The following is a 24,174-nucleotide window of genomic DNA, read 5'->3' as shown; positions in this document are numbered from 1 at the left end:
ACTTTTGCTCAGGTAGTTTTTGCCCCAGGGAGCTAGTTTCCTGTTATTTGACCTAAATGTTTGGAAAACTTCAGAAGAAAACTGAATTTCAATTGGCTAGAATTGAAGGTTTTTAATTATTTCTAGTAGATGCAGCAAAAATATTAAAAATGTCTCCCCAGGTATCTTAGAGAAGCATTATGACCTAAGTCCAAGTTGAGGCACATGATCAGAACCCATAGGCTCTGGGTTAGAATGGCTCTCAGGAACACACAATCTTTTCTTGTTGAGAATGAAGATACAAGGCTCAGAAGAGAAAATGATGGCTTCCCCAGGTAATGCAGTGAGATGGGATAAGGACTTCTTTTTGAAACTGAGCACTGATGACCAAGTCCACATCAATCAAATTGAAGTTTTAATCTGATAATTGTAATAAGGAGTAGTGAAACACATGGAAATATAAATCTGATAGCATGTGTCGTTACCTTAAAATCATTTGTTCCCTAATGCCTTTGAGGAGAAGTTTAAATTCTTCATTCTGATTTTCAAAGGCTTTATGTGCCTTTGCCCCTGCCATGCCCCAGTTATGTTTGATGTCATTTCCTGTCACCATCTTCATGTTCCAATAGCCCTATACATTAAGCTCTCTATTATTCTTGGTTAAGCACACATCAATACTAAATTTTCAACCCTCAACCCAGGGCTGCCTCCATTCTGAGACTTTCTGTGACCATGCCCTATTCAGGCAGAGTCCTCCACAACTTCTAAAAGATTCTGTAGACATCTGTGTTAGAGTGCTTCTTAATTTTACTCTTCTCCTTAAATTGAGAATTTTTTGAGATAAAGAATACCTAATTTGTTCCACAAATAGTTATTGAGCACTTACTATAGGTTATGCACTGTTCTAAACCTTGGGGATAGAACAGGGAAGAAGCAGTTTCCACTCTCATGAAGCTTGTCTCCTAGAGGGAGGGACAGAAAGTTGACAAACGAATTCAAAGGTAATGTCAGACACTGAAAAGTATAAGGGTAAGGAAACTGGGGTGGATGGGAAGTCCTCTTCAAGGAGATGATATTTACACAGAGTTCCCAAATGTGGCAAAGACACAAGTCTACAAAGATCTGAAGGAAGAACCTTCCAAATAGAGAGAGTAACAAATGCTAAGATTCTAAAATGGGACTATGTTAGTGTGTTGGAGGAATGGGTAGGGGTCAGTATAGCTGGAATTGAGTGTGCAAAAGGGAGAGTAGAGGGAGATTAGGTTAGAGAAGGAGAAGCAGGAAGACTGAGTAGGACTCTGCAGAGTGTGAAAAATGAATTGAACTTATTCTAGGTAAAAAGGGAAGCCACTAAACAGGATAGTGACAAGATACACTTCAAAGAACTGTTCTGACTATTCTGTGAAGGGGACAAGAGTAGAATTAAGGAGACCAGTTGATTATAGCAGATGGGTAGAAGATGCAGAATATGTTCTTCAAGTACAGTGAAATTTACATAGAAATCCATGACAACTGTAGTAAGTCTTATCCATATGGAAAATGGTGATACTGGATCCTATGTCACACTAGACAAAAAAAAAAAAAAAAAAAAAAAAAACAAAACAAAACAAAAAAAACCATGAAAACTAAAACATCTAGAAGAACAACAAGGGAAAATCATCAAAACCTGGGTTAGGCAAAGACTTATTAAATAGGGTACGAAAGCATTAATTATAAAGGGAAAGAATTATATATAACATTATTAAAAGAACATTTCTGGGCTGGGGTTCAGTGGTAGAGCACTTGCCTATCATGCACCAGACCCTGGGTTTGATCATCCTCAGCACTATCACCAAAAAACAAAACAAAACAAAGCAAAAACAAAAACAAAAACAAACTAACAAAAAAAAAAGGAAAAATAGAAAAAAGAAAAAAAATTCCATTCATCAAAAGACAACACTAAAAAATGAAAAAGAAAATTCAGAGTAGAGAAAAATACGTGTCAGAAAAATAATACCTAGCACATGTAAAAATGAGTAATAGGAAGATTGACAACCTAATTTTAAAAATGGATCTCAAGAGGTACTTCACAAAGATGGATGTTAAAAATGGCAAATAAATATATGAAAAGTGGCTGAGTATTATTATCAGGGAAATGCAAATTAAAATTATCACTATCATACCTCTACTCAAACCGCCAAGATTAAAAGGACTAACAATATCTAACAATGGTGAAGATGTGAAGCCACTAAAATTCAAACTTGTTGATATGAACCTAAATAACTTTGAAAAATTGCTCAGTGTATATCCTATGACCTAACAATTCTATACCTAGATATATGTCCAAGAGAAATGAGTATGACCACCAAATTATATGCACTAGAATATGTACCAGAGCATCTTTATAGAGAGGCAAAAATGGAAACAATCTAATTGCCCAACAGAAGAATGGATTTTTAAAATGTGTATACTTGTATGGGGGAATGCTATACAAAAATAAAAAAGAATGATTGTTACATGCAGCAACATTGATGAATTTCATTGCAAAAAAATGTTAGGCAAAAGAAACCAGGATATATGACTCACTTTATTTGAAATTTGAAAACAGAAAAACTAATCTAGAGTGATAGAATAGTGGATACCTTTTAAGGGGGTTGAGTAGGTAAGGTTTTGACTAAAAGAACAAGTGAGTCTTCTGGGTGCTGGAAATGAAATGTATCAATATAAAAGAAACAAACAAAAAAGACAAAAGATAATGGTGAACTGGAATCTTAGAATATAATAACATTATTGAAAAGGATGAGAAGTAGTTGGATTCAGAATACACTTTGAAAGAAAAGCCAACATAATGGGATGTCAGTGAACAGAAAATAAGCAAACAGAAAACAAAATTATACTGAAGAGATTCTATTAGGATCATATTTAGCTACACTTCATTATGTATGATGTGTCAAAAGGCATTATACTGTCATGTATAACTAATTAGAACAAATGTAAAAAAATCATATTTAGTGTGGTGGCACATGGCTATAATCCCAGTAACTCAGGTGGCTGAGGCAGGAGGATTGCAAGTTCAAAGCCATCTTTAGTGACTTAGCAAGAATCAAAATTAAAAAAATCACTTAATGAAAGATAGCAGCCACAGATGATCTAATATTACTGGAATATGGGAGAATAAAGATACCATTCACTGGGATAGGAAACTTAGAATTTAGTTTTTAAATATGCTTCTTGTGATATCCTATTAGATATCAAAATACAGAGATATTAATTGGGCAATTTAATATATGAGTCTGGAATTTAACAGAGAGGCTAGGATTAGAGATAAAAATTTGAGAATCATCAGTTTGTAAAGTCATGAAACTAGATGAGATCTTGTTGGTATGAATACAGAGTCAAGAAGGAAGAAAAAAATTGTTTCTGAGACACTCCAATATTTAGAAGTTGGAAAGTAGAAGAGGATCTATAGCAAAGGACATTAAAGAATGACCCATGAATGCAGAACATGAGAAGAGTGTGAAGTCCCAGAAGTCAGTGAGAAAAGTGATCTACTTTTGTAGCACCTCCGCCCAGTGATCAAAGTTGACATCAAAATGGGACACACTGACATGTGTCTCCTGATGTGATGCACTGAGGGTACCAAATCACATATGTGTTCTCTCTGCCCACAGTCAGCAATCATGAATCACACAAACCAAAAATGAGGCACATTAAAAATAATAACTGCCTTGTCAATATCATGAGAGAAAAAAAAAAAAGACAGAACTATTCCAGATTCAGAAGACTAAAGTAATACACAGTTAAGGCAATGAATGATCTTGTATTAGGACCTGCATCAAAAAATTTTTTTGGAAGAGGATATTAGAACAATTGACAAAATTTGCATGCTGACTATCTATAAGGTAATATTTGATGCCAAGTATAGTCTACTGAGTCTGATGTTGAGTTCAGAAGGGATCCCTGGGGGCACCATATGCATTATCTAATAAATCTGAAGATGTATATACCTTATGATTCAACAATTCCAGTTTTAGGTATAAACTTGTGAGAATTTCTTACACATGTACACCAGCATATGTATAAAATTATGCTCATAGTAATATTATTTGTAAAAACTGAAAATTTGAAGTAAACCAGATGTTTACTGTCAATAAAGTAGATTTAGGCTGTGGTGCAGCTCAGTGGTACAGTACATGCTTAGCATGAGTGAGGTCCTTGGTTCAATTTCTAGTACTGGCATGTGCACACACACACAGATTTTTAAATGTTACAGTTAGCAGTTCTTGGAGTGTGGTATGGGGACCCCTGGTGGTCCTTAAAAACCCTTTGAGGGTCTGCATATATTCATAATGATATTAAATAGTATTTGTTCTTTCACATACATTCTATTGTGGTAGAATTTTCCAGAGGTTACATGTGTGGTGTTATCACTTTAATAGCTAATGGAATATATGCTAGTATATTCTTCTATTTACTTGAAATACATTTATTATTATTATTTTTACAAAAGCAGCTTTCTGTATATACTCTTTGTATATAAACATGCATGTGTTTAATGTATACATATGAATGTGGATATATGCATATATTCATAATCCACAATCAAAGCAATAAACATTTACTACCTCTAAAACTTTCCTTATGTCAGTCTCTCTCTTTTCTCTCTCCCTGTGTGTGTGTGTGTGTGTGTGTGTGTGTGTATAAAGAACACAACATGAGATCTAACCTCCTAACAAAATATTAAGTGCATAATACATATTTTTAATTATAGTCACCATGTTGTACAGCAGATCTCTAAAACTTAAGTAACTGAAATTTAATAGCCATTTAATAACTCCCCCCAAGTCTCTGGCACCCATCATTCCATTTTGTGCTTCTATGTATTTAACTCTTTTTGATACTTCATGTAAGTGGAATCATGTAGTATTTGTCCTTTTGTGAGTGGCTTATTTCACTTAGCAAAATGTCCTCTGGGTTTATCCATGTTGCTACAAATGGCAGGATTTATTTTTCTCTTTCTCCCTGTCCTTTTTAAAGGCTGAATTCCACTGTGTACATATATAGAATTTTGTATGTGTTCATCTGATAGTTGACATTTGGGTTGTTCCCATGGAATATGTGGCTTGTATATTCTCAATTTTAAAAGAGCTTAGTTCGGGGTGGGGATGGGGCTCAGTGGTAGAGCACTTGCTTAGCATGTGCTAAGCTTCATGATTCCCAGAAGTGCAAAGGAAAAAAAAAAGCAGCCTAAGTTTTAATTTTTACTCTGCTGATATGGAAAGAGAGAGAGAGAAAACCCACATTCATGAAAGGTCTTTGAGGTCATTAAAGATATAAAAGTCCCTTGAGATCAAAAGGTTTGAGAACTGCTGGTCCATAATTATAATCACTTCTTGTCCTCTTTTTTCTAGATTTGGCTAGGAAAAAAACATAACCATCATTAAATTCAACTCTCCACCTATTCCATACCTTAGCTTGAACAAATGAATAAGGTAAATGGTCTCATTTTAAATTGATTATGCTAAACCCCAAGACTGCCCCAAATTTCTTCAGTAATAGACCATGGAATGTAAGCTGGGCAGAGAGGTAAGAGATTCACTTTGGAGTCATATGACGAAGTGCTAGGTTCTTAGTTGGTAACCAGTACTTGCTTGTGGAATAAAATGTAGAAAATAATTTTGCTTCTCTTTTTTCTGTAAGGCTACACATAAAGGTCCAAGATGCCAACAGGAAAAGAGGTTACCCATTCTGGCCTGAAAGACTTGGACAGAAGAAACCAAATAATTATACTGAACAGTTTTGAAAAATCAGGTTATGCAGGTCTTGTGTGAGTAACTAGTACAGAGATTAGGCTATGTGCTAATTTCAAAGCTTCTTAGTAAATGGATTTTCTTAAGTTATCCTGAGGGACTCCAAGATTTGCAAGTTCTTTCTATCAGAAAGCCCTGACCTGCCTTGTCACACTCTAGCTTAATTATCCTAGTTGAAAAAAAAAAAGTTGGAGTGGTATCAAGAGACCAAGGATCTAATTCTAGTTTTGCCCCTTATGGTATGACCTTGAGTTTGTAATTTAAATACAATCTTCTCTTATTTTTCTAAAAGTAAATAATTAAATAATTTAACGCCTGCCTTTATTCAGAGAAATACAAAGGATAGGAAAATTGTTCAAAACATTAAAAAATATTTTTAGCTGTAGATGGACACGGTATCTTTGTTTTGTTTATTTTTACATAGTGCTGAAGATAAAACCCAGTGCCTCCCACATGCTAGGTAAGCGCTCCACCACTGAGCCACAACCCCAGCCCTGTCTAACACATTTTTATGTTACTAAGTTTGACAGAATTAGACCCTTAATCAACAGTACTTTGATAAAATTCTTACACATTAATGATTACACTTGGCATTCATGACCATCTTTGAAGGCTGAGATTTATCACCTCCTTTGACAACCAAGGAAAGTTAGCCTCAGAGAAGTGAAAGTGGCAGAGCCAGGCATGAGTCTAAACTTTGGATCTAGGAGGTAGGAGGAGATCTAGATTGGTAGGAGCCCAAGGACTATTGATTTATGTGTTAATTAATTTGACCACATTAACTGAAGCGTTAGTATCAAGGTTTAACAAACATCTATGTTGGAAAAAAACCCAACATGATTCTAGCTCTAAATGGGCACAACTTTAAGAAGGCTGGGCGGAGATCTTTGCACAACCAAGCATAATTCAGTGAGTGTGGAAGATACAAAATAAGCCTGAACACCTTGGTCAGAAAGTAATGAGGTACTCAAAGAAGGACGGGGCAATGTCAAAAGGACACAAACCAATTTCAACGGGCATTCACTGGCTTGCAACAATCTGAGCATCAAAACAAATGATAGTAACAAATTACAACTCACTGAATAAAACTGGAATCCACGTGTGGTAACTAAATAAGTACATAAATAAATAGGGAAGAAGGGAAACCTCTTGCTTATTTTAGAATCCCAGTTAATAAATATCTATGAAATGAGTAAATTAGGAAATAATTTGGAAATAATTAATTCAAGCAAGATTCACCAGCAGATGCTAAAACTACAGAGTGAACGTTTGATGAGAAACAGGACATTTACAGTCTCAAAGCTTTTCTTTATAGGACAATTAATTAATTATAAGAGAAAAATAGTAACTTCAGTGAAGCAACTTGGTATATGCAGTCTGAATAAAGTAAGTAAAGTTACTATTCACAGTAATGGGACAGATAGTTATCATGTACCTCCAAATGTGATGCTTTGAAAAGAATGTCATAGCATATATAGTCTGAATTTAATCATGAGCTGACACCAGACAAAACAGAATGAGAGTCAATCTGTACAATAGTTGGACAAATATTTCTGAAACTATTTTAAAGTCATGAAAGACAAGAAAGAAGAAGAGAACTACTCCAGATCATAGGAGACTAAAGAGACATTACAATTCATGAACCAGAATTTTCTTTTCCTAAAAGATTTACAGTATTGGGACAACTGGCACAATAAGAACAGGGTTTATAGATTAGACACAGGTACTGTATCAATATTAATTTTCTGGTTTAAATAATTGTAGTCTTAGTATTATATCAATATTAATTTTCTGATTTAGAAACTAGTACTATTGTCTACATAAAATGCCCTTGTCTGTAGAAAAACATACTATGTTATTTAGTAGTAAAGAAATTATGTGTGCAACTTATTGTCAAATGGTTCAGAAAAATGTGTTATATACTGAGATACTACTAATGTCGATGGGATAAAATGTTAATATTTGGGGAATCTTGGTGAAATCAGGGGGAAATGTTTGTATAACTGTTGCAACTTTTCTGTTAAGTTGAAATTATGACAAAAAGTTTCTTAAAGGATTCAGTGGGGACAGTGCCAAAATGCATACTTACATAGGACTATAAGAACCTAGAGGAGAAATGACCAACACTGCAAGGAAACAGGAAGGGACAAGAGAGATAGGCAAGTGAGGTTTGTCAGGCAAAATGTCAAAGTGACATTTTAATTAATTACTGAACAATTAATAACTGTATTAGGAAAGGGCACAGGTGAAGGGTGGGTAAGGGTACAGAGCAGACAATATGGAGAGAGGAATGGGAGTTATAAAAGAGTATGGTTATATGAAGATGTATGGCTAGTGTTGTGGGACTTAAGTCCATAATAAGGTGAAATAAGCATGGTTTAAAAGAGATACTATAGTTAGCTTGAGAAGAGTCCACATAATATTTAAGGAATACGCTAGCGCTAACACAGACTTTGCCAGGGGACACAGGGTAGGTAATATGGTTCTACACATGGAAAATGCAAAGGTAGGTTCACTTCAAAGGCAGAAGCATATCTAAAACAACATCACAGCACATAAAGATGTGTAGAAATGGTTTCCCCTCCTTGACAAATTTCTTCTCAACTGTGCATGCTGTAACTAATCCTTATTCCCTTGGCCATGACAATGACAAAAAAAATGTCGCTAAAAGGCAGATATAAACTGTTAAGATTATGATTATGAATGAATGGAAGAAACAGTTGACATGTGCATGTTCCCTAATGATGGAGTTCATCTTGATGAAAAGAATTGACTTTTATTGAGTATCTAATATGAAAAGGGTTCTATACTAAGTGCAATGGTAGTATGGACAATCCTCATTGCCATTAAATTTCACTGGGAAGCATCAGAAGCAGTACACACTTTAACTTCTAGTTAAAACAATGGGTTTTAAAGTCATGCCTATGAAACACTTAAGTAACTTGGTCAAGGTCACCAGTAAAGATTTAGGGTTGGGTTTGATTCTAGGAGGTCTAACTTAAAAGTCTTTGCACTTTCTATCATACAACTTTCTTCTTACTAACTAAAGATTCATCCATTCACTAATTCATTTACTCATTCATCCAACATTCAGTATTGAAAATATATTATGTAGCAGGTAATACTGTAAGAACTAGGAGTACAGTGGTAAATGAAGTTTCTGCTGAGCTGAGACTGGAATGATAAAAGGGAATCGAGCATGTGAGGATCCAGGGAAGAATATTCCAGGCAGAGGAGACAGCAGGTGCCAAAGCTGCAAAGAAATAATGAGCTTGAGTTTAAGACAAAGAGAAAGGAAGAGAGACTGCAACAGGACGAATAAAAGAAATCACTGTACAAGATCAGAAAACTAGATGAAAACCAAAGGAAGAATGATATCGCTAATAAGTGGATGATGACACATAATGGGGGTGGGAAGGGTTAGTGTTGGGGTTGGAGTTGGGTTTAGGGAGGGGGGCAGGTATGGAGGAAGGAAGGACTGTATAGATGGAGGGGAAGGGTGGGAGGGGAGGGGGGGAAGGGAAAAAATGGCAGAATGAATCAAACAACATTACCCTATGTAAATTTATGATTACACAAATGGTATGCCTTTACGCCATGTACAAATAGAGAAACAACATGTATCCCATTTGTTTACAATAAAAAGAAAAAAAAAAAAAAAAAAAAAAAAAAAAAAAAAAAAGAAAACTAGATGAAGTCAGATCAGGTAGGGCCTTCTGGGTCTTGGTAAGGACATGGTCTAATTTACTTTTGAAACAGGCTGCCCTGGGTACTCTGTGGAGAATGGACTCTAAACAGGCAAAAATGAAGGAGACATGAGTTCGGAGGCTATTTGTAAAAGTTCGTGCAAAAGATGATGGTGACTGAGATTAACATGAGGGTACAAAGAAGTGGATAAATACAAGGTAGTTTTAAAGCAAAGCTGACAGCCCTACTAAATTAAATGGAGCAGGGGGAGGGAAGGAGGAATTTAGGATGAAATTTAGGTTTTTGGACATTTACCAAGATAGGAAAAATTAAAGGAAGAATAGATTTGGAAGGGGGCAGGTTAGGAATTGAAAATCTCTTTTGGTTATATTGTGTCCTAAATGACTTTTAGATCTCTAGAGATGATGAACAGGCAGTCAAATAAATGAGTTTGAAGTCTGCAGAAAGGTCAAGAATTGAGATATAATTTTGGTAGTCATTAGCATATAGATATGGAATCACTTAGGGAGCATATGTGTAGGATAAAATAGGGGAGGACCTAGGACTGAGCCCTGAAGCACTCTAGCAATTAGAAGCTGAGAAGTAGAGTGTGCCAGCTGAGAGAGAGAAGACCAAGGGAGACAGACAGAGGAAGACTGAAAGAGAACGATGTACCAGAAGTGAAGCCACAGTAGTGTTTCAAGGAGGAGGGAGTGATCAATTGCACTGAAAATTACTCAGAGGTTATGCGTGAGTGCAGGGAAGGCTTTGCAGCAAGGGAAGTCAATGTATTCTTGCTAAGAGCAGCTTCACTGATTCAGCGGGAATGAAGGACAATTAAAGAAGGCTAAGGAGAGAGTAGAATGGAAGATGATGATAGAAATAGCAACTACAGAAGTCTTAACCCTGTGTAGTTAGCAAAATGGATGCTCAAAGTTGCCCACTCCCTAATCTCTGGAACCTGTCAATATGTCATTTACATGGCAAAAGGAATTTTGCATATGTAAATATGATTAAAATTTTTAAATGGGAGATTATCATGCATTGTCCAAGTTGGCCCAATCTAATCACATGAATCTTTATAAGTGAATAACATATCCTAGCAAGAGGCAAGAAAAATGAAATAGAAGGAGAGATCTGAGAGTTATGAAAGTGAGGGCTTGACTCACTGTTGACTGACTCTGAAGATGAAAGGGACCACAAGCCAGGGCATGTGAGCAGCTCTAGAAGTTGAGTATGGCCCCCCAAGCCAACAATCAGCAAGGAAACAGAGACTCCAGTCCTACAACAACATGAAACTGAATACCCCCAACATTCTGAATGAGCCCTGAAGGAAAACCTTCTCCAGAGTCTCCAGATAAGGATTCAGACTAGCTGACACCTTGATTTTGGCCTTGTGAGACTGGAGCAGAGAAACCACTGATCCCACCTGTACCTCAGACCCAAAGAACTGTGAGATAAGAAACATTTTGTTTTAGAACACTAAAAAATTTCTGGTTAATTGCAACAGTAACAATAGGAAATTAATTCATTGTGAAACTTCAGAGACATGGGGCATTAGGTGGAACAGAGAGGCAAGGTCATGGGAGAGATTAGAGGTATCAGAGTACCTTTGTATGCTGATGAGGGTGTTTCAGAAAGAAGGGTTTGGGGGAGGCAACTAGTAATGTAGGTGAGAGGTCAGAGAGGGTGCACTCAAGAAAACAAGGGGGAGGGAATGGCTTTTGATAGGGCAGGGACTCTTCATCTATTTTAACAGTAGGTCAGGTACCATAAACTATGCCATAGTCTCCCTGTGTTGCTGAGGGTTAGCTCTGGGAGTCTGCCTGGGCAATCGATGGTGATCTGGACCCTTCCCCTTGGTGTGCTCTGTTGGCCCCTACATGTTAATACATTAAAAGCTGAAGACCTCTTTAGAACACAGATGTTGGACTATACCTCACATTTTTCTAAGGCCATCTCTACAGTGGTCATTCCAATCTAACCTGGGCTGATGGCTAATAAATATGCTTTAGAGCCATACAAACTTGAGTTATATCATGGCTCCACTACATACTAATTGCATGACACTGGGCAAGTCATAAACTTCCTGGGGATTTTTAAAGTTATTATTAATAATCACCTCACGATTTTATAAGAATTAGAGTTATTGTAAACTATCTTGCACAGGGCCTATCACATGGATGCTCAATAAATGTTAACTATTCTACTCAGTCTTATCCTCAGTTTTTAATTGTAGTAAAATATACATAATTTACCATCTTAACCATTTTAGTGTATAATTCAGTTTATTGAATACATTCATTATGTTGTGCAAACATCTTTACCATCCATCTCCATAACTTTTCATCTTAAAAAATGGAAACTGTTGGGCCTGGGGTTGTGGCATTTAACTAGCATGTGTTATGCATTGGGTTTGATTCTCAGCACTGCATATAAATAAATGAATAAAATAAAGGTCCATCAACAACCAAAAATATATATGAAAGAAAAATTTTTAAGTGGAAACTGTATCCATTAAACATTAATTTCTTCTCCCCACACCCCACCTGCCTAGCCATAGCAAACCGTATTCTACTTTCTTCTGTATAATTTTTGCCTATTCTAAGTAGCTTACATAAGTGAAATCCTTTGGCACTTGTCTTTTTGTGACTGGATTAATTACAGCTAGAATAATGTCTTCAGGATTCATTTACATTGTAGCATATCGAAGAACTTCCTTTTCGAGGCTGAAAAATATTCCATCGTAGGTATTCTGCTTTACACATTTGCTATAGTCTGGATGTTGAATGTCTCTCAAAGGTCCATGTTAAAGATTTGGTACCCAGAGTGATGCTACTGGGAGGTGGTAGAACCTTTGAGAAGTGGGGCCTAATGGGAGGTCCTTAGGTCATTGTGGGTAGGATCTTGTAGGGGTTTGTTCCATTACATGTTCCTGCCATAATGTGCTGCCCTTGCCAGAGGCCCAAAGTGATAGAACTGCCTGACTGTAGACTGGAAACTTGAGAAGTATGAACTAAATAAACCTTTAATCTTTGTAAGTTAATTGCTTCAGGTATTTCATTATAGTAATGTGAACCTAATACAACATACATCTGTAGAGAGACATTTGGGTTGCTTCTATTTCTGCTACTGTGAATAATACTGCTTTGAATATGAGTATATATATCTATATATATATAAATATCTATATATTTGAGATCCTTCTTTCAATTCTTTTGAGTGTATACTAGTAGTAGAGTTCTGAATCAAAGAGTAATTCTATTTTTCATTTTTTTGCCTGAGTGTTCCTCACAGAGTTAGCCTGTCCTTTTATTTATTCTTTCCCTTTATTTGTTCATTTTAGATATACATAACAGTAGAATGTATTTTGACATATTATATACACATGGAGTATAACTTATTCTAATTAGGATCCCATTCTTGTGGTTGTGTATGATGTGGAATTTCACTTTTTGTATATTCATATATGAACCTCTCTCTCTTAAGACAGCCTATTCTTTTAAATGTTAACAATATTCTTTTATGGTGCAAAAACATTGGAACTGTTCATTCTCTAATTAGTACTTTCATTATATAACCAGAGCATGCATTTTTAGTGCTAATAGTACCATCACCCATTTCAAACCTACAATAATGGGCCCGCTGGGTCTGTACTAGCAATATCTGGGAAATATAACCTGAACTTTTTTTTTGTTTTTTGGGGGTGCTGGGGATCGAACCCAGGGCCTTGTGCATACAAGGCAAGCACTCTACCAACTGAGCTATCTCCCCAGCCCCTGAACTTTTTCCATATACTTTATATGTCCCTTGAAATTTGTCATTAACTCTTGGTGGTTCTCATCTCTGATCTCTTGGGCTCTACACCTTGCTGATGTCTACTTCAGGCTTGCTCTCTGATTCTACTCTCCAGTATTGAATTTTGGTGACCACCCCAGAGTCTCTAGGACTTGGCTAGTATTTTGCTTTCAGTTATACAACTCCCTTGTATATGTTAATATCCTAAAGGGACCACATGTCCAAAGTTAAATGGCATGTATGTATGTATACCCTAAAGTTATGCCAGGCACATATTAGTAGTATATTACAATGTATCAGATAGTTGGAGGAAAGGAAACTAGGAAGGTGTATGTGAAAAGGGCAGGTTATCCAGCTTATTAACAATAGGATAATATGTACAGTTAGTGTGTGAAATTAGCCTAAACTTGATCTGAAAATAGAAGTTAATCACAAAGACTTTCTTAAGTTATATAACCGGCAAGAAATGAAAGCTTGAAGCTATTTCCATGAAAACACAGGACAGCTCTCTTTGGCACTATATCACCAACAACAAATTAAATAAAGCCAAATATACTTGAAGAAAAGATCAAGAGAATCACCTAGGATCTTAGGAGAACTAATACAAGAAGTCAGTGTTCTGGAAGATCCTACTCCAAAAGATGAAAAGAAATTAGGGAAGGAAGGCATAAAATAAATTCCAAGCATTCATCTTCCAATGAACCGTGGTATAGTAAATAGAGTAGTAGCCCAGGACAGAGTAAACATAGTGCTGTTTATGAACTAAACTGTTTTACTCTGGAAAATTTCTCCAGGTTCCATTGTAAGGCCTGCCATTCATTCAACATGAATCTCTTTAGAATAAAGATACTCTTCTACGTAAGCATAATAAACTTGTCAAACTTAGTTACATATGTAGTAGAAACTACAAGAGATGCAAGGAGAAATAAAAATGCATAATAATACAGTGTTTTCACAAACTATTCTCAAAATAAGATGGGACAAATTGACAAAAAAATAGTAAGGATATAGAAAACCTAAATAACTATCATCTTATGTTGATCTCTTGGACACATACTGAACACTACAGATACCCTCAATATTAGGCTATGTGGAACACTCACAAAAACTCATCGCATGTTAAGAAAATGCCAGCAAGTTTCAATTCTCTCTCATCATCATGCACTAATATTAAAAACAAAATAAAACAACAAAACCAAAATAAAAGACAAAAACATTGACAGAAAAATTAAAAATAATCTATTAAAAAGGAAAGGGAAGGGAAGGGAAAATAAAAGTAGGAATTACATAGTAAATTTCCAAAAAACAATGATATTGAAAATACTGCCTATCAGGATCTGAGATAATCTTAAATCAGTAATTTAAGGAAAAGTCATAAATTTAAATTCATTTCTATGAATGAAATAAGTAAAATAATATTATCAACAATATTATATTTAAAAATTAAACAACATAAATGAATCTATTTCCAACTTAAAAAGAGTAGAAAAAGAAAAAGTAAACCATAAGAAAGTACAAGGAAGAAATCATTTAAAAAGCACAAATTAACAAGGTAACAGAAAAACATGAGATCCATTTAATGAGTCAAAATCCTGGGTCCCCCCCATCTCCCCCAAAATTATAAAACTCTGATGAAAGAAACTGAAGAAGAATGAGTCCCCAAGGCTTATTATATCTCCAATATAGCAATGTTCAGAGGTGAGAATTTTAGGAAATGAAGGGATCATTTTCAATACATAAAAACCATAGAGACGAAATGATGTACCCCATTTGTGTACAATGAATCAAAATACAGCCTGTAAAAAATTAAAAGATAAATAAAAAAATAATAATTAAAAAAATGGAAAGATGTCTTATGTTTATGGCTTGGAAGAATCAGTATTGTTAAAATGTCCATGTTAGCTAGAATAATCTACAGATTGAATGCAATCTCTAACAAAATATCAATGACATTCTTCAGAGAAATAGGAAAAATCTACAAAAGATCCTGAATAGCCAAAGCAAACCTAAGCAAAAACAAAACAAGAAAAAAGTAACAAGCAAGCTGAAACCATTAATAATACCTGATTTCAAACACAATACAAAGTGATAATAAAAAAAACACCATGGTACTGGCAATATACACAAGTGCCTAGACCAATGGAAAAGAACTGAGAACCCAGAAATAGATCCATATATCTATGGCCAACTGATATTTTATAATAGCAGCAAGAACATATATTGGAGAAAGAATAGTCTCTTCAATAAATGGTTCTGGGAAAACTGGATACTGAAGAGGATAGTTGAAATTTTATCCCAATTTCTCATCATATATAAAAATTAACTTGAAATGGATACAAGACTTAAAATGAACAATATAAAACTGAAACTACAAGAAAAAAATATAGGGAAAACATTTCAGGACATTGGTCTGGGCAAAGATGTTTTGGATATGACTGTAAGAGCACGGCATCAAAACCAAATATTGACAAATGGGATAAGAGCAAACTGAAAAGCTTCTGCATAGCAAAAGAAACAATCAACAGAGTAAAAAGACAACCTACAGAGTGAGAGAAAGGGTTTGCAAACTATTCATCTGACAAGGGATATTATGGTTTGGATCTGGAATGTTCCCCTAATATAGAGGTAAGCCTTTTATGAAATGATTGGATCATGAGGGGTCTAACCTCATCAGTGAATTAATTCATTTGATAGGTTAACAGTTTGAATGGTTTTTTGGGAAGCAGAACCTAGTTGAGGAAGCAGATCACTGGGGTTATGCCCTGAAAGGGTTTGTTGTGTTCCTAGTCCCTTTCTCTCTATGAGCAGCTTTCCTTCACTATGACCTTCTGCCATTTTGTTCTGCTCCACCTCAGGCCCAGAGCAATGGAGCCAGGCCAACCATAAACTGAAGACATAAGCCAAAATAAACTTTTCCTCAAGTTGTTTATGTTGGGTATTTTGGTCACAGTGATGAAAAGTTAACTAACACAGGTGATTAATTTCTAGAATTTATATAAGGAACTCAAACAACTCAACAGTAAAAAACCACAAATAATTCAATTATATAATAAGTGACCTTAACATATATTTCTTAAAAGAAGATATACAAACGACCAACAAGTATATGAAAAAACACTATCACCAATTATCAGGAAAATGCAAATCAAAACCATAATAAGATATCATTTCATTCCAGGTTAGAAAAGCTAATATAAAAAGACAAAACAAAAACAAATGTTGACAACAATTTGTTGAAAGAGGAACTTTCATACACTATTGGTGGGAATACAAATTAGTATAGCGATTATGGAAAACAGTGTAGAGGGTCTTCAAAAAACTAGAAATAGCAGTCCCACAACTTCCAAATCCCCAGGACCCAAGATTCCCAGCCCTTAGGCTCCAGCTCTGCACAGCCCAGGAGTCCAATCCCCAGCCTCCAATTCCCTAGGATCAAGGAGTCCAGTCCCCAGACTCCTCCTTCCTAGAATCCAGGAATCCACTTCCACAGAACCCTGTAGTCTACTCCACCAGATTCAAGGTCCCCAAAACTCTGGCATCCAGGTTTCCAGCTTCAACCTTCCCAAGACATAGGTATTAAGACCTTCAGCCGCTCACTGTCAGACGCCTATCATCTGCCATTCGCCTGCCTCTCGCCTGTCTGTCTTACACCTATCCATCACCCAATGCACGAGGTTCACCTCCTGATCGTCTGACAACAGTCAGCAAACTGATTGCCGACCGCCAGTGGAGCACCGGCTGCCTGCTGTTGCCTGGAAGTTCACTGTTACAGTACCTCCAGGTTTGATTACACGTGGCTGCCGCCATTTTGAGACAACAGCCAGGCCCCATAGGACCCTTGGCCAGACTGACTGAGCCCCGTCTCCAGGATCCCTCAGCCCGACCGATCATTCCCTGCCTCGGGGGCCCTCACATCGACTGACTGCTCCCTGTCACCAGGACCCCCAGACCAACTGACTGCACCCTATTACTGGGACCCCAGACTGACTGATTGTAACCAGCCTCCAGGATCTCGCAACCACACCAAACACACCCGACCTCCAGGACCCCTGCCTGACCAACTGCATCCCGCCTCCAGGACCTCCTGCTGACCACGGCCACACCCTGAGCTGCAGCTCCCCATTTGCCAACACATTTCGAAGCCAGAGCGGCCATCTTGGATAAACCTGGAAGCCGTAGCTCCGATCTTTAGGTGGGGCAAAACCCATCCTGAGATGCCTGTTGGAGGCTTGAAGCTCATTGTCAGGTACCTCTCACGCATCAGGCTACTAAACTCTGGGAGGTTTCATTAGTATATGACTATTATACTGTAGATTTTCTTTTTTCTCCTTAGTGAAAAAATTTAAGTTTTTATTTCTTTACTTTTCTTGCTCTCTTTTCCTTTTGTTTACCTGTTCCCTCAGAGTCTTTTTCTCCCTATTTTGCATGCTAACATCCAATTTCTTTTGATTACACTCTCACCTTTTCTATTATCTAGAACTTCTGTATATTCTTTTCTTATCCCATTAACAGCCACATTCTACATTCCTCTGCATCCTCTTTGTCCTCCATTTGAAACTGCAGACCTTATTGCAAATCTGTTTGTTTTACTGAACATAATATTTGAACTCATTCTGTTTATTATGACAATTTTGTTATTGCCCTCATAGGGGGTATTTGGTCTAGGATTGCAGGGTGTCTGACTTGGGCACTGCTAATATTGATCTCCCCTTAAAGAAAGGGTTTTGGAAACTTATAGGGCCACTATAAGCCTATAGAGGGAAATGTGCAATACCCCAGATCTGCACTGCTAGAGGGGAAGATACATGAACAACATGAAAAAACAAGGGAAGAAAATGATCCAAACAAATCTAGATTCTATATTAATAGAATCCAATGACAGTATGTTAGAAATGTCAGAAAAGGACTTCAGATTACACATGATTAAGATGATTCACGAAGCAAAGGATGAGATTAGAGAACAAATGCAGGCAATGAATGATAATAACAGTAAGCTGAAAGAGCAAGCGTAAGAAGCAAAAGATCATTTCAACAAAGAGATAGAGATTCTCAAAAAAAAAAAAAAAAAAAAAAACCCAAACGGAAATCCTTGAAATGAAGGAAACAATAAACCAAATAAAAAACTCAATGGAAAGCATCACCAAAAGGCTAGACCACTTGGAAGACAGAACCTCAGACAATGAAGACAAAATATTTAATCTTGAAAATAAAGTTGTCCAAACAGAGAAGATGGCAAGAAATCACGAACAGAATCTCCAAGAACTATGGGACATCATGAAAAGACCAAATTTAAGAATTATTGGGATTGAGGAAGGCACAGAGATACAAACCAAAGGAATGAACAACCTATTCAATGAAATAATATCAGAAAATTTCCCAAACCTGAAGAATGAAATGGAAAATCAAATACAAGAGGCTTACAGAACAACAAATGCACAGAATCACAACAGATTCACACCAAGGCACATTATAATGAAAATGCCTAACATTCAAAATAAAGATAGGATTTTGAAGGCCGCGAGAGAAAAGCATCAGATTACATATAGGGGGAGACCAATATGGATAGCAGCCGACTTCTCAACCTAGACTCTAAAAGCTAGAAGGGCCTGGAACAACGTATTTCAAGCTCTGAAAGAACATGGTTGCCAACCAAGAATCCTATATCCAGTAAAATTAACCTTCAGATTTGAAGATGAAATAAAATCCTTCCTATCTCGCTCCCTCTGGCCGCAGAGAGAGACACGACAAATGTCTGAAGCTTTGGAAGTTTATTATGCACAGTCCCTCTCCTACACTTCTCTTACTCCCAGCTTCCGCGCACTCCCAGCTTCTCTTCTCTTAGCTTCTTCTTACTCCCAGCTTCCGCGCACTCCCAGCTTCTCTTCTCTCGGCTTCTTCTTACTCCCAGCTTCCAGCTCAGCTTCAGCCTCCGCCGCCGCCTCCCTACTCTCCCACCCACCAGGCTTATATACACTTCAACCAATCAGGGGAGAGTACACGAGGTAAACGCGGACAGCTGCAAGCATAGGATAGGTACACGAGGGGGGCATGCTCTAATCACATCGTTAACTAGCCAATCATTGGAATTCGCTGGTTGTTTACTGTATAGCTGGCCGCTTTTGGCTTAGCGTCAGGCGCCATCTTGACCATGCCTAAGGCTGGGGGTCCCGGAAACCCCGACACCTTCCAAGATAAACAAAAGTTAAAAGAATTTACAATAGAAAGCCTGCATTACAGAATGTTCTCAACAAAATATTCCATGAGGAGGAAATGAAAAACAACAATGGAGGTCAGCAAAGGGAGGAACTACCTTAGAGAAAAAACACTCAAAGGAGAAGCCAGGCCAACTTAAAAACCAAAAATAAGCCAAATGACTGGGAATACAAATCATATCTCAATAATAACCCTGAACATTAATGACCTAAACTCATCAAAAGACATAGACTGGCAGAATGGATTAAAAAGAAAGACCCAACAATATGCTGCCTGCAAGAGACTCATCTCATAGAAAAGACATCCAAAGACTAAAGGTGAAAGGATGGGAAAAAACCTACCATGCACATGGACTCAGTAAAACAGCAGGGGTTTCCATCCTTATATCAGATAAAGTGGACTTCAAGTCAAAGTTAGTCAGAAGGGATAAAGAAGGACATTTCATACTGCTTAAGGGAACCATAAATCAGGAAGACATAACGATAGTAAATATTTATGCCCCAAACAATGGTGCATCCCTGTACATCAAACAAATCCTTCTCAATTTCAGGAATCACATAGATCACAACACAATAATTCTGGGTGACTTTAACGCCCCACTGTCACCACTAGATAGATCTTCCAAACAAAAACCAACCAAAGAAACCATAGAACTCAATAACACAATCAATAACCTAGACTTAATAGACACATATAGAATATTCCATCCATCAACGAGCGGATTCACTTTCTTCTCAGCAGCACATGGAACCTTCTCGAAAAGAGACCATATGTTATGCCACAAAGCAGCCCTTAAGGAAATGCAAAAAAATGGAGATACTGCCTTGTGTTCTATCAGATCATAATGGACTGAGAATAGAAATCAATGACAATATAAAAAACAGAAATTACTCCAACACCTGGAGACTAAATAATATGCTATTGAATGAAACATGGATAACAGAAAACAGCAGGGAGGAGATAAAGAAATTCTTAGAGGTCAATGAGAACAACGATACAACATATCAAAATCTCTGGGACACTATGAAAGCGGTACTAAGAGGAAAATTCATTGCATGGAGCGCATTCCAGAAAAGAATGAAAAGTCAACAACTAAATGACCTAACATTACAGCTCAAAGCCCTAGAAAAAGAAGAACAGAATAACAGCAAAAGTAGTAGAAGACAGGAAATAATTAAAATCAGAGCTGAAATCAATGAATTTGAAACAAAAGAAACAATTCAAAAACTGACAAAATGAAAAGTTGGTTCTTTGAGAAAATAAACAAAATAGACAAACCCTTAGCCACTCTAACAAAGAGAAGGACAGAGAAGACTCAAATTACTAAAATACATGATGCAAAAAGAAATATCACGACATACACCACTGAGATACAGAACATAATGAGAAGCTATTTTGAAAATCTGTATTCCAACAAAATAGAAACTACCAAAGACATTGACAAATTTCTAGAGACACATGCTCCTCCCAAACTGAACCAGGAGGACATACACAATTTAAACAGATCAATATCAAGCAATGAAATAGAAGAAGTCATTAAAAACCTACCATCCAAGAAAAGCCCAGGACCAGACGGATTCTCAGCCGAGTTCTACAAGACCTTCAAAGAAGAACTCATTCCAATACTTCTCAAAGTATTCCAGGAAATAGAAAAGAAGGGTACCCTACCAAACTCATTCTGTGAAGCTAATATCACCCTCATACCCAAACCAGGCAAAGACACAACAAGGAAAGAAAATTTTAGACCAATATCCTTGATGAATATAGATGCAAAGATCCTTAACAAAATATTGGCAAACTGTATCCAAAAACATATTAAGAAAATTGTGCACCACGATCAAGTGCGGTTCATCCCTGGAATGCAAGGATGGTTCAACATCCGTAAATCAATAAACATAATCCATCATGTCAATAGACTTAAGGATAAGAATCATATGGTTATTTCAATTGATGCAGAAAAAGCATTCGACAAAATACAACACTCCTTCATTCTCAAAACACTAGAAAAAATAGGGATAGTAGGAACATACCTGAACATTGTAAAGGCTATTTATGCTAAGCCCTGGCCAACATCATTCTTAATGGAGAAAAACTGAAACCATTCCCTTTGAAAATGAGAACAAGACAGGGATTTCCTCTTTCACCACTTCTATTCAACATTGTACTCGAAACTCTAGCCAGAGCAATTAGGCAGACCAAAGAAATTAAAGGGATACGAATAGGAAAAGAGGAACTTAAGCTGTCACTATTTGCTGATGCCATGATTCTACAATTAGAGGATCCAAAAACCTCCTCCAGAAAACTTCTAGACCTCATCAATGAATTCAGCAAAATAGCAGGCTATAAAATCAACACGCATAAATCTAAAGCATTTTTATACGCAAGCGACGAAACAGTTGAAAGGGAAATGAGGAAAACAACTCCATTTACGATAGCCTCAAAAAAAAAATATACTTGGGAATCAATTTAACCAAAGAGGTAAAAGATCTCTCCAATGAAAACTACAAAACATTGAAGAAAGAAATTGAGGAAGACCTTAGAAGATAGAAAGATCTCCCATGTTCTTGGATAGGAAGAATTAATACTGTCAAAATGGCCATACTACCAAAAGTGCTCTACAGATTCAATGCAATTCCAATTAAAATCCCAATGATGTACCTTACAGTAATAGAGCAAGCAATCATGAAATTCATCTGGAAAAATAAGAAACCCAGAATAGCTAAAGCAATCCTTAGGAGGAAGAATGAAACAGGGGGTATCGCAATACCAGAACTTCAACTATACTACAAAGCAATAGTAACAAAAACAGCATGGTATTGGCACCAAAATAGACAGGTAGATTAATGGTACAGAATAGAGAACACGGACACAAACCCAAATAAATACCATTTTCTAATACTAGACAAAGGGGCCAAAAATATGCAATGGAGAAAAGATAGCCTCTTCAACAAATGGTGCTGGGAAAACTGGAAAATCATATGCAACAGAATGAAACTAAACCCCTACCTCTCACCTTGCACAAAAATCAACTCACAATGGATCAAGTACCTTGAAATCAGACCAGATACCCTGCATCTTATAGAAGAAAAAGTAGGTCCAAATCTTCAACTTGTTGGCTTAGGATCACACTTCCTTAACAGGACTCCCATAGCACAAGAAATAAAAGAGGAATCATTATCTGGGATAGATTCAAACTAAATAGCTTTCTCTCAGCAAAGGAAACTATCAACAATGTGAAGAGAGAGCCTACAGAGTGGGAGAAAATCTTTCCCACTCATACTTCAGATAGAGCATTAATTTCCAGAAAATATAAAGAACTCAAAAAACTCTACACGAAGAATACAAATAACCCAGTCAACAAATGGGCTAAGGATATGAACAGACGCTTCACAGAAGAAGATCTACAAGCAATCAACAAACATATGAAAAAATGTTCACCATCTTCAGTAATATGAGAAATGCAAATCAAAACTACCCTAAGATTCCATCTCACCCCAATTAGAATGGCAATTATCAAGAATAGAAGCAACAATAGGTATTAGAGAGGATGTGGGGAAAAAGGTACACTCATACATTGCTGGTGGGGTTGCAAATTAGTGCAGCCACTCTGGAAAGCAGTGTGGGGATTCCTCAGAAAACTTGGAATGGACCCACCATTTGACCCAGCTATCCCACTCCTCAACCTATACCCAAAGGACTTAAAATCAGCATACTACAAAGATACAGCCACATCAATGTTCATAGCTGCTCAATTCACAAAAAGCCAGACTGGGGAACCAACCTAGATGTCCTTCAATTGATGAATGGATAAAGAAACTGTGGTATATATATACAACGGAATATTACTCAGCTATAAAGAATAATAAAATTATGGCATTTGCAGGCAAATGGATGAAGTTGGAGAATATCATGCTAAGTGAGATAAGCCAATCTCAAAAATCCAAAAGACAAATGGTCTCACTGATATGCGGATGATGACACATAATGGGGGGTGGGAGGGGGCAAGAATGGAGGAAGGAGGGACTGTATAGAGGGCAAAGAGGGGTGGGAGGGGTGGAAGGGAAGGAAAAAATCACAGAATGAATCAAACCTCATTACCCTATGTGAATGTATGATTACGCAAATGGTATGCTGTTACTCCATGTACAAACAGAAACAACATGTATCCCATTTGTTTACAATAAAAATTAATTAAGGGCTGGGGAGATAGCTCAGTTGATAGAGTGCTTGCCTTGCAAGCACAAGTCCCTGGGTTTGATCCCCAGCACCACAATAAATAAATAAATAAATAAATAAATAAATAAATAGAACTATTATATGATCCAGCAACCCAATTACTAGATAAAAGTTATATATCTAAAGTGTTTAAAATTAGTATGTCAAAGAAATACTTGGCCTTGCATGCTTATTACAGCACTAGTCACAACAGTCAAGATATAGAATCAGCCTAGATGTCCATCAATGAAGGAATGAAGAAAATGTATTATACACACACACACACACACACACACACGCACACACACACACACACACACACACACACATATATATACACACACACATGATATAATCTTATTTAACCATAAAAATAAAATTCTATCATTTGCAGCAATATGATGGAACTGGAAGATACTATGTTAAGTAAATAAGACAGGCACAGAAAGATAAATACCACATGTTCTCACTTATACATGTAAGCTTACAAAAA

At 36.7% G+C, this 24,174-nt stretch overlaps 1 protein-coding gene across 25 annotated transcripts in view; it reads right to left on the bottom strand.

The window, feature by feature from the left end:
- Scmh1 (Scm polycomb group protein homolog 1) overlaps window positions 1-24,174 on the bottom strand; it is a 271,052-nt gene that overhangs the window by 38,880 nt on the left and 207,998 nt on the right. The window lies entirely within an intron of this gene.

Source organism: Sciurus carolinensis, chromosome 1 (assembly GCF_902686445.1).
Source record: "Sciurus carolinensis chromosome 1, mSciCar1.2, whole genome shotgun sequence".
NCBI lineage: Eukaryota > Metazoa > Chordata > Mammalia > Rodentia > Sciuridae > Sciurus > Sciurus carolinensis.
Note: the sequence above shows the minus strand (reverse complement) of the source record. Positions and strands in the feature narration are given on the sequence as shown.